The 11911-nt window shown below is 28.8% G+C and overlaps 1 long non-coding RNA gene across 1 annotated transcript; it reads left to right on the top strand.

The window, feature by feature from the left end:
* Window positions 1-6080: 6080 nt before the first annotated feature.
* LOC148204053 (uncharacterized) lies at window positions 6081-6670 on the top strand. The gene is made up of 3 exons (XR_015784494.1): window positions 6081-6199; window positions 6396-6461; window positions 6552-6670. It is a non-coding gene; the product is annotated as an uncharacterized LOC148204053 (long non-coding RNA).
* Window positions 6671-11911: the final 5241 nt, after the last annotated feature.

Here is an 11911-nt window from a genome sequence, read left to right on the forward strand (position 1 = left end):
TCTCACCTGAGGCAACGATTCAGAACATCAAAGTCGTCCTTTTTCCTCTTATAGGTTCTTCGTGCGTGGTTGTATGTCTGTCTCCTCTCAAGCAGCTATTTAGAGGGTTGAGTTTGCTCTTTTTCCACTTTCAGTTGCCTTGATTGGAGAATCTTAGATTTTTAAGTTTTTTTTCTACTGTTCATCAGTGACTTCTTCCTCTACTGTCTCTTTTGATCTCCCTTATGTCACTATTGCATTTAATCCGTCCTTATATGATTTTTCTCCCATGACAAAAGATGGTTCTTGTTAGTTTATTTATAGTCGTAGTAGCTCTTCAACAATGACCTCTTTATCCACAAAATGTCAACAATTTGGTATCACTCAAGGGCAGAAACAAATATTTTCACTAAGTCTTTATTAATTATTTTGGTAATAAGCTTGGTATATACAATTTGCATGCACCAACTTGAAGGAAGTGCTAGATATATTATCTTTAGTTAATTTGTTATTGTTCTTATTTGTACTTTCGACCAAGTTCATATTTCTCCTATCCTATTATATATTCAATCCAATAAAGATTAATTTGACATATAGTTTTTCAATATAGTTTTTCGCTATATTCAACTGAACAAATTCTATTTGATTTTTTTTTAATTTACATAAAATTGTTTTTATCTTGAAGATGGGTCAAATTTGTAGCCATAACTTTCTCTTGCTATGAATTTAATTATATCAGTTCACATTTTTTTCCCCTTTTGGTAGGGATGGCTCAGCGGCACCTAGAAGTTCTAAGCAATAAATACTTAATTTTGAGTTAATTATACTCAACTGCGATGGTAAAAAGAATATTTCTATTAGAGAACACTAAAAGAAAAGCAAATTTTGCATGTCATCAAAATAGGAATTTTCTTTATTTTGTTTCAATGCGCGCTTTTTTTTTTTTTATAAAGACCTGAATTGCCTAGTCTGTATTTATTACTTTTTATTACTGGCAAAAAAAGGTAATTTAAATTAAGGTGAGTGTTCTTAATGGAGAATTATATTCCCTTTTCTTTTTTCTCTTTCCTTAAATGGCTTTTTTCATGAATTCTTTTTATTCTCATAAAATTTGTATTTATTAACAAATTTTGAATGTATTTGGATTATTTCATTGTACGAATAAAATTAGGGTGTTAAAATGAGTTCATTTAACTCACCACTGAGTTAAAAATAAGTCAATTCAATTTGACTGTATTTTTTTTGATAAATTTTTTTTTAACATAACTCTCCATCACAGATTAATTAGTTAGTAACTTCTCTTTTAAAAATGTTTTGTTTTTCAATTTAGTGTATAGATTAATTATAATACAATCAAACAAAATTAACTCCACTCATTATTTGATATAAGTAGAATTAAAGTGTTCACCAATTTTATCAAATATTATTATAAATAGAGTATTTGAAAATTAAAATGAAAACTTTGCAAATAAATAAATTAAATTATTCAAACATTATTAAACATTATTACAATATTTAACAAGATCAAATTGTCAAACCACACAGTAAAAAATAAATAAATAATTATAATAAAAATTTGTGAAAAAATGATAAAAAAATTAAGAAAGGGATGTTATTGATAGACTGTGTCAACTCACTCTCAACACGACTCAAATTCATTTAAACCTCAACTTAAATAAATTGAGTCTACTTTGATATATATTTAAAAAATTTATTTCTTTAATTTAATTTGATTTGAACTCGTACTAAATCAGGTTAAAAAAAAGTTAAATTTTATTGACGTTGAATAAAACTATTTATTTTAAACAAAATTTCTAAAACTACAATTTTTTATTTCAATAGTTACATCTTCTAGAAAACGTCAGAATGTGGACCAAACAAATGTTATATATAATTTTATTTGTGGAAAGAAGTTGGGTTAAAAAGACAAAGATAGAGATTTTATATAGATTAAAAATATGATGAAGTTATAATGTATTAAATAGATAAATTATAATATATAAATATATGTAAAACTTATTTTATAGGTAAATTTAGAAAGATAAAATTTACATTTATTTATATATTATAATTTTGCTAGCATCTCTAAGGCAATTTATTTATGGAAAGAAGTTGTCTTGAAGAAACTTAAACATGTTAAAGATTTTATATTGTTTAAAAATACGATTAAATTATAATATAAATGGATGGTAAAAGTTACCTTATAAGTCAATATAGCAATATGAGATTTAGATATAATAAAGTTACCTATATATATATATATATATATATATATATATATATATATATATATAGGGTTTGCTAACGCGCGTACGCCTGTTTTTCAGTTAGTACATTTTAACAATGTGTACCGGGTTTTAGTAGACAAAAATACCCTTATATATTATGGATTCCAAGTTTTAAGGTTAAGGGTATTTTAATAATTTTCATTCTCAAAACTTTAAAAAAAAAAAATAAACCCCCCAAACCCTTACTCACCTCTCTCATTCCTCTCAATCCTTCTTCTTTCATCTCTCTCACTCCAACCTTTTCTCTGTCATCCCTACTGTAGCCCCAATTGAAAAAATCAGAAACACTTGCCTTTAAAAAATTTGCCTTTGTAAAGAGTTGAGTCATTGACATATTCACCTTCAAGACAAAGGTTCATTCAAGATCTCTTCAATTTCACCATCTTAAGTAACTTCTCTAATTTCATCATCTGTATTTGTTGAATCATCATCTCTAAAAAAAACCCTCCAGGCCAATTACCAATTCTTTCGGATGTCATTATACTTGTGAAAATTAGATAAAATTATATACGACAAAAATTATAAAATGAAAACTCATTATAAAGTCATTTTTTGTAAGAAATTGTTTAACAACTGAGTGTTTCTAATTTTTTTCCAGGCCAATTACAAATTCCTTTGATGTCATTATGCTTGTGAAAATTAGATAAAATTAGATAAGACAAAAATTATAAAATAAAAACTCATTATAAAATCATTTTTTGTAAGAAATTGTTTAACAGTGAGTATTTTTTATTTTTTCCAGGTCAATTACCAATTCCTTTATTCTTGTGAAAATTGGATAAAATTAGATAAAACAAAAATTATAAGATGAAAACTCATTATAAAATCATTTTTTTGTAAGATTGTAATGTTTCTGATTTTTTCAATTGGGGCTACAGTAAGGGATGACAGAGAAAAGATTGGAGTGAGAAAGAGGAAAAAGAAAGGGTTGAGAGGAATGAGAGAGGTGAGTAAGGGTTTGGGGGGTTTCTTTTTTTTTTTTAGTTTTGAGAATGAAAATTATTAAAATACCCTTAACCTTAAAACTTAGAATTCATGATATATAAGGATATTTTTGTCTACTAAAACCCGGTACACATTGCTAAAATGTACCAACTGAAAAACAGGCGTACGCGCGTTAGCAAACCTCTCTATATATATATTATAATTTGATTATATTTCTAAATTATATATGATCTCTAGCAACTCACTTTATTATGATGTATTTAGACTATCCATAAAATAAGTAGTGTTAATTTATTAAGATTTACATATTTTACTAATATAATCTTATTTACTAAAATGGCTAGTTTTTATTACAATAATTTATTTTATTTATTACTATTAATGATAAGAAAAGTAGAGAATTGTAGTAAGAAAATGGAATTCAAAATAATGTACCATAAAGTGTTTTTTTCTTTTAAACATCAGTTTGTGAGTAATTCTTCTTTTATGATCATTTATTGTTTTTAAATATTTACAATACTTTCTTACCAACTGTCCGTTAAAAGTTAAAGGTGGGGTGTTATTTGGATTTGAGTATTTTATACTCTTTTGAGACGGTTTATGCATGTAAAAGTCAACATAGTTGTTTAATTTTGAGTCTCCTCTAACGCAGTTTCAGAAATCTAGACAACCTGCTTCTGGTGGACCCAATGCTATTAATCTGCAACTTTGTAAGAGGAATATTTTCTGAGAAATATTAACTACAAGACACTCAGTTTCATGCAGTTAAACTCTTTATGACATTTTTTATTTCACCATAATAATTTTAAAGTTTATTTGCACAGAGTGTAATGCACACAAAGAAGACAAAGATATTTGATTATACAAGGTCCATCCCTTGTTGACAGCAAAGCTTCCTTTGTTGTCTCTCTTGTGAGAGGTCACATTTTATATCATCAAAACACAAAAATACAACATTAAAACGTTATAAATGCAGACTGTAATTCTTCAAATATGTTTTATATATAATACACAAAGATGACAAAGAGATTTTATTATATGGAAGGTCCATTTTTTGTTGACAGCAAAGCATCTTTGTAGGTTCTCTTCTTTTTCCATCCATTCCATGCACAACCTTTGTTATAAATACTCAATCAATGTTTATAATTTTTCTCTGTCCCATTTCTCATACCATACCCCATCATTTATAATATCTCAAATTTCTTTTCTCTCGTTTGGTGTTCTTTAACATTTCAGGTATTTCTGAATAATTTTTTTTTCTAATTTACTAGAGAAAAAAGCTGTGTTGTTTTTGTTATTTTTTTATCTTAATCTCTTTCTGTCTTTCATCAATCACAAATGGATTATGTAGAGAACATGGATAGAGATTTTGAGGCAGACATCTTCAGTGACTGGAACGACGATGACTTCCAACCAACATTTTTACAGACAGACACTGCCCTCACTGATTTGGATGATGCAAATTTAATGGAACATTTTAATTCTGAAATTGAGTTGCCTCCTCTCCCCAGTTCAGTAAGTACTGAGTTCGCACTCAATTTCTTAACTTTTTTATTTTATTTTATAAATCTAACTTTATATATGTAATAACTTATTTTGAAAATGATTATCCATTGTCTAGAAGGAATGGAGAAGGAAAAAAAACTAATTAAAAACCATGAAAAAAGAAGGAAAGAAAGAAAGAGAAAATAAAGAAGGTGGTAAAGAGATGATTTATTAAACAGCTTTTGTTAAACAAAAGAACAAAAGAAAGACAAAACAATTTCTTTTATCTGGTTTAATTGCTTAGAAAATAAAGCAACACACGTGTATACGATTATATAAATATTATTAATAAAAAATAAGCGTAGAAAATGAATATAATTTGATATTTTAATTTACAGGACCCACACGCTTTCATGCTTTCTAACCTTAATAATATCACAACAGTTTCTTCATTCCAAATAAAGTATAATTTTTGTGTACTTAACGTTTTTAAAGCTCTGATTATTATTCCAAATAAAGTATTATTAATGTTTCTTTCTTCCAGATAAAGTATGTGTACATGACACTTACCATTATTCTGCTACTACTGTTTATTAAAATTTTCTTTTGAGAATAAGCAACGCACTTTTGCATCTGTACAATATTATCCATAAAAATAATCTATAAATGTTTATCTGTGCACAACGATGTAAATTTTCATGGATTTATACAGATATTGGAGCCAATGACTGAAACAATCGACCATACGTTGTGGCCTTACCAGGGTTCGGGTGCACCACCTCTTACTTTTGTTCCGAACCCGCTTCCTCCATTAGAACCAAACACCCCACTTCTTAATCCACAACAATTAGACAACCTTCCATCATCATCATCATCTGGGGTAAATTAACAATTTTTACTGCTCTAATCTCAAAATGTTTCCAAGTCTATACAACATTAAACTAATCTCACTTTCCTTTAATGCGTAATTAAATTAGGAGGGGTTAATGTTAGATGCTCTTCCAACTCTTCAAAGCCAAGACATGACGCTAGCGGGTTATTTCAATCAACTCTCTGAACTGCAAAATGCGAATTCGGTTTCGTAAGTTTCTCCTTTCATTTTTTGAATTATCCATTTTATATCTCGTCGATCGTGACCAGTAATATTATAAAATGTTAATTTAGCAGAATCGACAACAACGATTACAATGTTTTCAACACTAATCAGTCATCCTCGAACCCAGGACTGCTCCACCAGAACACCGTGAGTATAACTGTTGAAAAAACATGTTTAACTGCTAAGTTTGAAGTACATATATTCCATAAGCTGTTTTTTTGTTTTGTTTTTTGTGAACCTTATTGACCATAATTTTTGTCAATATCTGTATTTGTATGCATGTACAGGAAAGACCTGGGAACACTGAAAGGACACAATCCTGTGGACCTTTTGCCCAATCAATAAGATCTACGTTATTTACTCAGCACGACGATGCCAGTAACTCTCGTGCTGCGTGGAGTTCTAGGTACTCTTTTACTTTTTCTACTTCCTTATTACTTATCCAGTTTGCAACCCATATAAAATTTTTTATTGAAAGTCTCACGCATGAACCCCACATCATTATCGGTGTGTGTGAGACTCAGTTTTGTATCTTCCTAATTGTTTATACTTATATGTTTCCATGTGCTCATAATGACGTTCATTTGAATGTTTAACCGCAGACCCGAACACTTTCAGTTCTCTGCTTCTGATGTATATGGTGCACAATACGCACCAAACTATACGCAGTACCATTCCATTCTTCAACTTCTTGATGCAATTATTACTCGATTAATATGTTAACAAGAAAATGCATTGACTGTTTGTTTTTTATTCAGATCCCCACAGCCATTCAGTCAAGTGCAGAATCAAATAGACCATGCGGCTAATCTGCAGCAGGTTCTGGATTTACATTCTCAAGATTCTACAAGGTCTGTCTACCCAACGTTCCCAAGGTACCTAGCTAGTATTTCACCTTGTACATGAAATATAGTATATATTGTTATCATGGAAAAGTTATAACCATTCGATATATAAATCTGCATAAAGTATCAAGCTTGTTGTTTCTTTTTGTCATAGGTCGGAGCCGTTCTCAAATCTTCAGCCTCGTTCGGTAACAATGCAATCAAATCCTTTTCAACAAGGTTATAGATCTATACTGCCTAATCTTGGAGCTTCTTCCGGGTCCTCAGTTTCTAGCTATGGTCAAAACCCTAGCCTATTTGCGACATCAAGCAATTCCTTCGGTTCCGGATCTTCGTTGCTTCCTCAGTACGTATGACATGTTTCGCATCAAAGTTTCCACTTTTTTTAAGAAAAAAAATTCCATTTAAGATTTTATTTATAAACTGAGAAAAAAAATACTAAATAGACAAAAGTTCAGAAAAATATAACTAGATTTGATTAATATATCTTTCTATTGTATTGATTTATCTCTCGTTTTCCTTAATAGAGATGTCACAATACAAGAGAAAAGTTTTAAAAATACAATGGCATTAACAACTCTATGTGTGTTAAATTTTATGGAAATAGAAAAATTTGTTGAATAAATTAAGTTTGTAATCTACTTATAAAATCTTTACATTTTGACACTTTATCAAACATTTTCAATTTAATGTGAATAAAAGACTTGATACAATTGGTGAGAGATTATTGTCGAAGGGAATAACTTCCAAAGAAAGAGCTACTCATAAAGTAATTTAATCTCTTTTATCTGTAATTAATCTGTTATATATACAATTTAAAAGAAATTTTTCAAAATGCAATTATTTTAAAAAGGAGTATCCATTTATCAAAGATAACACTATCTATATATGTTAATGACATTATGTTATTGCAGGTATCCCTATTTGTATGGAAATCAGGATCGGCATCATCTTCCCCAAGTCATGATGCCTAATAATCAAGGGCAACAAAACAGTTCTTCAATGCAACAGTGGTGAGCAATCAGATTATCAATAGCCTTTAACACTCACGCCTAGAAGTAGTCCATGGAATTTTCTTTCTACCAATAGATACAATATTAAGTTCTATATGATATATAATAACTAGTTAATTTTTCAAATATAGGTCCCAGATTGGTGATTACAATCAAAGGATGACAACTTCCAATCTACAAAGGCAGATTAGCACAAGTTCATCACAGGCCCTTATTTCAAGGTTTATGGGCCATTCAAGTTCAAGAGTTTCTAACTCCAGGGAGGCTGGGATTGCCTCCGGTTTGAGGTATCAGATTTCTTTTTAGTTTTCATTAGGGATGATTTTCTTTATATCCATCTGAAACAACAGGGATTGTGTTCATATCAATGGTATCACCATATGGCGTCAAATTTTACACTATTTTACAGTATGTTAAAATAGAATGTAATAAAAAAAAATCTTCATTTATTATCCATGTTTTCATTTCTCCATAAAAAGTTTACTAAAAACCTAAAAAATGTTTAACCAGATTGCAGCAAGAGGCTACACGTTTACCAAATGAAGTCCTTACCAGTCGCGACAGGGGAATACAGCCAGCGACTTCATCAAATGAGTAAATATTTTAAGATTATCTGTGATTTCTGTTGCACTTTATATAGTATGTAAAATGAGCAGAATACATGTCCAATTATATTGCGTTATATTTTCATCTAAAAATAGAACTAAAAAGAGAAATAGAAGTAGAAGAATGATAAGGGATATTTGACCATGCTAAAAGAAAATTAAAGAGATATGGAAGCATTTCAATAAGATAAGCAGTATTTTAATAATAGACATATATACAGTATTTTAATAAAGAGAAGTATATTATACGTGATAAGTTTAATAAAAGAGTACTAGCTAGTGTTGAATTGTTTAATTTGCATAAATAGAAGTCTTTCCCCAACTATTGTAGACTTGAAGTTTTATTTACGTGGTTGAATGTGTGCATATATAGGAGCGAACCTTCCGACGCAATTCAGCGAATTTTAAATATGAATCCATCACGGATGATTAATCGGAATGTTTCTGGCATCACTGATCAAAACGGGATCCCAACAGAACGGGTAAACTTATCCAAAAATTTTCCTATCTTATATATCATTATTTGCTCATAATCATAGGACATTAATGTAGTAGTTGCAAAACTTACCATAATTCTTGGAAACAACTAAACATGGAAACATGGATGTTGCATGACAGGTGCCTTATGTACCACCACGCCGTGGTCGTCCTCCAAAACGACGCGAACCAATTGAATCCTATGTTCAACGTTCAAACGTAAGCATTACTAAATCATGTATCTCTTGAAAATATAATGTATTGTTACGTTAAAACTGAAGAAATTTCAAAAATAAAGCATCGTAGTTTACTCACCGAGCAAGTATGGATATATTGTTTTCGTAATTACTGCGATATATAGAATGTATGAATGAAGCCAGAAGTGAGATTATGAGGTTATTCCTTGAAGGTTTCTACTGAAACTGGAAGACGTGGATCAAGCACGTCCCAAAGAACAAATAGGATGACGAACAGTATTGTTATAAGAGATCAAAGCTCCCAAAGAACAAATAGGATGACGAACAGTATTGTTATAAGAGATCAAAGCTCCCAAAGAACAAATAGGATGACGAACAGTATTGTTATAAGAGATCAAAGCGTCGTACGTCCAAACCGCCCTTCTGCTCCTAGGTACACTCCGCACCTCAAAAAGCCATCTTCTCTGTTGCTCTTTCTATCATTTTCTGCATTTAACTCTCACAACTTGAGACTGCAGAAGAAACTAAGAATGTTAATGATTCTGAAATTTTAGGCTTTTTGAGCGCCAAGGTCAACCCCTTGACCCCCATCTTAGATTCTTCAGACCACCACCAGGTAATCACAATTCTCTAAACCACATTCACATTATATATATATATATATATATATATATATATATATATATATATATATATATATATATATATATATATATATATATATATATATTTATATTTACACACTCAGTTGCTATTATGCACAAGTTTGTTTCATCATGATTTGTCTTAGAAATAATTCAAATCATTAAATAAAAGTTACATGTATATGTAACTAGTTGTGTTGTTACAGCAACATTCTAAGAGTTACTATGAGTTTACATTATGAAGGAAATAAATTATATTACAAGCCAATATTTAAGATTTTGAGCAGTGAAAAAACTTCAGAATTTATGACAAGTGATGATTTTCTTCATGCAGAGAGGTAACGGACGTGCTTAGCCTGCTGAAACAAAGGTGCCAAGTGCCGGAAATTCTCATTAGTGGCCAAATGCATGATAAAAGTTTCGTGTACTCTAAAACTCCTTATTGTTCTGATCGTTCTCATAGATTAGAAATAAAGACAATAGCTTTTAGTAATATTATTTGCACATATAAAATTTGATGAAAGTAGAACAAAAAGGTTATGTAATAATTTTGTGTGTGCAAATTATATTATCTGAACCTTGCTCGATATTGTTTGTATATCAGTTTTGCAAAGTAGTGCTGGTATACCTTTATAATTGTCTCGTTTTAATATACGTTGGCCCAACAGGCCCACTTAGCCCCTAAACTATCATTGCATTTTGGAGATACTAGTAATGTCGACGTGTGCCTTGTTCTTCATCATTTTTTTTTTCTTATTGAAAAGATACCAAGAGCTAAAACAGATGATTTGCAACACTGTTGAGTTGTTTTTGTTTGGCTTAACTACTAATTTTTGCTGGTTTTATTCGGTTTTTTTTTTAATTAAGTCTCATTTTATATTAACATGTGACGACATTGAACTAGTAGGTAGAACAAAATATTTCACAAAAAAAAACTAAAAAGCATATAAAATAATTCAAAGATAATAATATCCGTACCAAATTTGATAAAGTTATCATTAAAACTATTAAAATAAATTTATTTATTTATAAAAACTTCAATATTATTCCGAAAGTAGTTAAAAGATTAGTAAGAATAAAGATAATCTAAACATCGTCTTATAACAAACACAGAATTGGTCCTAACCAATTAGTTCTTATACAATTTATATAAAATGGTTAATAAAAAATAATAAAAAGATAAAAATAAATAAAAGATTAAATAAAAAATTATAAATAAAAGAAATAAATAAAATTTCAAAAGGATCAAAGGAAATAAAAATAATATTCCAATTGTTCAATTAATTATTATTTTTAAATTAATCAATGGAAAGTGTGAATTAATTTGTTGGTGTTTTCACTATTAACCATTATAGTTAAAAGTGAGAACTTTTTATATTATTCATAGTAAATTCAATAAAAGTAGAGTCTCAATTAAATTCTACTAGAGTCTCAATTAATTAATCAATTAAAGATAATTATCTTTAATCAAAGTAGAGTCTCACTTATTGACAAAAACCTATTCAATTTAAAGTTTGTAACTTTAATAAAATTAAGGATCAATTATAATTAAAAATACTTTAACTCATTTCATTAATATGCATGTAGATTAAACATCATCCTAACTAGCTACAATATAAAAATAATTACTTTTACTTAATTTAAAGACAAAAGATATAGATAAACATAAATTACAACAATAATTAAAAGAACAAGAAATTTATTCTATCTAACCTCAAAATCTAAGTAAGAAATTACACTAGAAAAATAACAAAAAAAATAAAGGGGAGGACATGAAAGATGGTGGAGAATATAAAATTAGGTCTCCCAAAGGGTTCCTAAATTCTTTTTATGTGTTTTCTTAAGTCTCTTTATATAAAATTTAGATTGGATTTTGTTTCGGGTTTTATTTTTTGTAATCTTCTTTATAATCTTCTTTATAATCTTCTTTATAATCATGTAATATCTTCTAATTATCTTGTAACTAAATTCAATATCTTCAAGATATATTTGGTTGCTAGAAAGATTTAAAAATATGTAAGAAGATTTTGTCAGATTCCAAAAGATTTGACAATTATTATTTTTTGATGTTTTCTTATATATTTGTCTCAAAATATCTTTTATCATAAATTCTTTTGAATTGTCAAAACCTATTTATGAAAAAAAAAAACTACAAGGTTTAATTTTTTTTACTCGTTCCTTCTTCCTAACTTTGCTAAGTTCAATTTGCTTAAGCTAAACTTCTTCACTTTTTCATTCTTTTCTTGTCTTTTACATGCAATGTTTGGCTTGATTTTTTGTCGTTTTGATTAATTTTTATTATTGAATTTATCTTTAAGGTATCATGAAGCTTTAATC

This window comes from Vigna umbellata, chromosome 2 (assembly GCF_029865625.1).
Source record: "Vigna umbellata cultivar VRB3 chromosome 2, Vumbellata_1.0, whole genome shotgun sequence".
Classification (NCBI taxonomy): Eukaryota; Viridiplantae; Streptophyta; class Magnoliopsida; order Fabales; family Fabaceae; genus Vigna; species Vigna umbellata.